This window comes from Arachis ipaensis, chromosome B06 (genome assembly GCF_000816755.2).
Source record: "Arachis ipaensis cultivar K30076 chromosome B06, Araip1.1, whole genome shotgun sequence".
Classification (NCBI taxonomy): domain Eukaryota; kingdom Viridiplantae; phylum Streptophyta; class Magnoliopsida; order Fabales; family Fabaceae; genus Arachis; species Arachis ipaensis.
The window spans coordinates 126,109,001-126,113,649 of record NC_029790.2 but is presented as its reverse complement, the minus strand read 5'-3'; the positions used below and the strand labels follow the sequence as shown (position 1 = coordinate 126,113,649).

At 33.9% G+C, this 4,649-nt stretch overlaps 1 protein-coding gene and 1 pseudogene across 1 annotated transcript in view; one reads left to right on the top strand and one right to left on the bottom strand.

Annotated features, from left to right (window-relative positions):
• Window positions 1–3,357, top strand: part of LOC110263843 — a 5,090-nt pseudogene extending 1,733 nt beyond the window's left edge.
• The window catches only part of LOC107605262 (O-acyltransferase WSD1), a 32,226-nt gene extending 27,967 nt beyond the window's left edge, over window positions 1–4,259 (bottom strand). The window contains exon 1 of the mRNA XM_016307080.2: window positions 4,156–4,259. The gene's annotated coding sequence lies outside the window, so the exon portion shown is untranslated. The remainder of the gene's footprint in view (window positions 1–4,155) is intronic.

Below are 4,649 nucleotides of genomic sequence, written 5' to 3'. Positions count from 1 at the left end.
AAAAAAAATATTACGGTCCAACTTTTAAATTAAGTTTAAGGTTATAGTTAGTATAAAAATGTCAGTACAACTAAATATTCTTTAAAAATTATTCATCATTCACTCTTTAAAAAAAAACTAAAAAATAAATAATTTTTCATAAAAAATAAATAATTTTTATAAAAATGAATATTTAAATTAATTAAATAATAATAAATATTAAAAAAATTGATTAAAGACTAAATTTTAAAAGATAATTAACATTTTTCTTTGGCAAAATACATTTTATTAGACGGGCCAATTTTTTAGCACAGTCATTAGGAACCTATCTCACTCTATCAATGCACTATAACTAGACATTTTTCAACAATAAATGGTTTTTCTTTTTGAGTTTTTTCTTTTAATTAAATAAAAAAAACAGGGTATGGCATTACGCATATAAGCATAGATTTAGAAATATGAAATAGTAGTAAGATAGAAGAAATAGAGAATGACTTACGAGCTTGTTAGTGAACTTTGGATGCTTAAGAATAGTTTCAACTTTCACGCAATCCTTCTTTGATTACTTGAGGATTCACGCTTGTTTTGCACCCTATTACGGCCATCACATAGCAGTTGAACTTCGGCAAATGGAACAACCTCGACGCCGGACTCATCGGTCCGCCGCCTCCCCCTCCTCCTCCTGATGACATTGATGATGCCATCTTTAATTGGCTAATTTCCTTTCTCTTCTGCACAGACAGATGAGTGCCCAACAAATTAACAATGAACGTTCATTGAGGCTTTATTGCATTAGAAAAAAAAAATATTGACTTATTGCTACCCTCATCAAGACCTAGTGCGTGTGAAGCAGGGGAAGATGGCTGATCAACATAATCAATAGTTTTAGGTAGAGCTGGAAGTGGATCGAGCTAGACTAAGTACAAGTTCGACTCACAATAATTGAGCTTAACTCATGTCTCGAGCCTATTTCTTAAGCTCAAACTCGGCTCAACGAAAGCTCGTGAGTTGGCTCGAGCTTACGAGCTGTCTCAAATAATATAAACATAAATACATAATCTATAATTCTATATCAATAAATTATAACTTATATATTTTAAAAAATATTTAAAAAGATTAATTATATATATTGTTTAAAATAAAACAGAACAAAACTATAATTTACTCCGCGAGGACCTTGCTTTTCTGTCTTTTATGTTGCAAATGAGAAAGCTATATATGTTATTTCGGTTCTGAAATTTGATGTGCTGCGCTTTTGGTAATGTGAAATCTACCGTTACCAAACATTGGTGGTTCCCTACTCAACTTAATTAATGCATGAAAGAAATAGTTAGAAGCATTAATGTCCCTCCATTCATATAATCCCTTATGACATAGGGTATATTTATATGAAAGATTATTTTCTTCACAAAATATATGGTTTCATGGCCTTAGCCATGGATTCACCTTGTCTACACATGATCATCATCATACAAATGACGTGCACCATCATGCTCATGATGATCACACACACCATGGTGATGAAGAGTCTGCAAAAGAGGGACATCATGGGCATAATCATGCTCACAAGGATGTTACTAAACCACTTATTGGTGAACCTGAACCGGAACCGGAGAAGAAGAAGCCATGGAACATAAATGTACAGGGGGCTTATCTCCATGTCCTTGGGACTCTATCCAAAGCGTTGGTGTAATGATCGGTGGAGCAATCATATGGTATAAGCCTGCGTGGCAGATAGTTGATTTGATCTGTACTATCAATATGCTTCAAATCATATTGGAGGTTTTGATGGAGAGCACACCGCGAGAGATGGGTGCTACTAAGCTGGAAAGTGGGCTGCTGGAGATGGAAGAAGTAGTGGCTGTATGTTCATGAGCTGCATATATGGGTCATAACCGTCGGTAAAATCTTACTAGCTTGTCATGTTAAAATCAGACCCAACGCGGATGCAGACATGGTCCTAGACAAGGTTATTGACTACATCGAAAGGGTCCATAACATCAGCCATGTTACAATACAGATAGAGCGTTACTTCTTTTTTCCGTCAGGTATTGAGATTATGAGGGAAGGATTTAGCTTAGACTTGGGGGCATTATCATGCTTCTAGAACTCAAATTTCTCTATGACAATAATGCTTGCAGGCTAAACTAAATCCTTTCGATGTTATGACACCTAAGGGAAAAAAGAAGTAACGCTCTATCTGTATTGTAACATGGCTGATGTTATGGACCCTTTCGATGTAGTCAATAACGGTGAATGCTAGCACGCGCCTCGCCAAATCAGGCGGTTCGAACGCCTCTTATTGTTTGAGTTGTTGTCAAAGCCTGGATGAGCCACGTGGTGTGTTGAGTGGGAAGAAATTGGCATGCGGTGGTACACTTTACCAGGCAACAGGTTCAGCGGGTCTTGTAAATATTTTAATTTGTAGGCCATTTAAAGGGGGAATACATGAAATATGAAATATATGTGGTAAATTTTTTAACTTTTGGTTTGAAATTATTCTTTTTGGTTAATGACTGGACCAGTTAGGTTGAACTTACTAATGGGCCATTTAGCTGGTATCCAAATAATTTTTTTCTTAAATCAACGTTCTTCATGTTTGGTATCCAAATATAAAATAATTTATTTATAAATTACTTTTAATATAAACACTTATTATTTAAACTATTTTTTAAAAAATAACTTAATTAAATTATTTATCTGAGTATTAATATTTAATAATTTTCCGAAACAACAATTACCATAATTTATTATCGGATCCGGCCTCATTTCACTAGAACCAATCCATCTTAAACAAAAAAATATTTAAATTGGGACAAATTGTATAATTATTGAGAATTAAAATGTTTAAAATGAAACCCATGTTAAGTAAGGGACCGACTACGACAAGGCATAAAAAACCCATTAACCGGGTGTCAGGCTTTGCCACGTAAGAGAGGCGTTCGAATCGCCTGATTTGGCGAGGCGCGTGCTAACATTCACCGTCAATAACCTTGTCTAGGACCATGTTTGCATCCGCGTCGGGTCTGATTTTAACATGGCAAGCTAGTAAGATTTTACCGACGGTTATGGCCCATATATGCAGCTCATGAACATACAGCCACTACTTCTTCCATCTCCAGCAGCCCACTTTCCAGCTTAGTAGCATCCATCTCTCGCGGTGTGCTCTCCATCAAAACTTTAGACTTGGGGGCATTGTCTCCGTTTCCGTGACAAGTTTTGTCATGGAACGAGTGAGTCGAACTTAGTGTGTACCTAGTTTGCAAGGCCTTCTAGTTTGATGAGTCTAGTCACAATAATGATACATACTGCTGAATAATTCTGAAAATGTATCGTGATCTTCCTTTATTTAAATTCATATTCGTACTCATTTGATCATTTTTAGTTCCACGATTCAAAGGAATTTTTATCAGGCGCAGAGCTAAGTTGGTTTTGTAAGGGGCCAAAATTAAAAAATCACGGAGAACTAAATTGAAAAATACAGATAGCATGAGATATTTGAAGGATGGGTCATCACCCCCCTTTACTTATATGAGGCTTTGTCTCTGATTTTTATGTCTCTAATGATGGCATTAGTGTTTTATTGTTTAATATCTATCGTTTATGTTCCCTTTCTTTGTCTATTCAACTGCTCAGGAAGGTCTAAATAAATAGTAGTGGCAGTTGAAAATGTAATATCCAAGGGTAGCCTATGAATTGTAGTAATTGTTTAATTAAGTCTGAAAATCACTTTTTTGTGCCGGTAGTGACTTGTTCTATACATCCAAGGGTGGTATCAAATTCAGTCATTAATTGAATTGTGACATTTGATTGAACCACAAAAGTGGAAGTTCTATTGAAAATTCATCTACATTCAATTTGTTTGAGGATTGGTTTAGAAAACTTTATTAGTCAAATATAACACAAATTCTCTTATGGATCTCTGATGCTTTTTAGTATGATGTATATAATTGCTATGACTAATAGTGGGTTATCGATGAAACAGCAGCTACTCAAAGTGATTTCATCAAGTCTTTTCATTAGAGACATAAAAAATTATTTTCTTCACAAAATATATGGTTCCTTATCCTTAAAATTTTAAAAAAAAAAGAATTATTCAAATATATTCAACGCCTTAAAATCCCAAGGGGAAAGAAAGAGAAACCAAAAGCATGGAGAAGAGGAAAGTTTACTTACTTTTAAAGATGACTGTGTTGCAGAAGCAACTAACCCATGTGAGGTGAATCAAGAAAAAACTGATACTCCATGGATGAAAATAAAAAAAGTTCTTTGTCTTCTATCTCTTTTGCCCACTGTGTTTTAATTTTTTGAATTTGCTTGGCGTTTATTAAATAATTGCCACCGAATAATGTAAAATAAATTGAGATTTGAATAACCTCATAATTGGATTTGTGACCTAATTTAATAATAGTATTTAAAATCAAGAAGGACAGATGAAAAAGACAGTAACCTCGCTTGTGTGTAAGTCTAATTTAATTGTCTGCTGCCTCAATTATATCTAAGTTTTTTTTATTTAAAAGAGGGATATAATATACTGTGATTAATCACTTTAATTTGTAAGTGTTTCAATTAGTAGCTAAAAGAATTTATTTTGTAATAATTTCATATTGATTATTTTTAATAACAATTTATGATCGATTAATAGTTTATATATTTATTAAAAACACCAC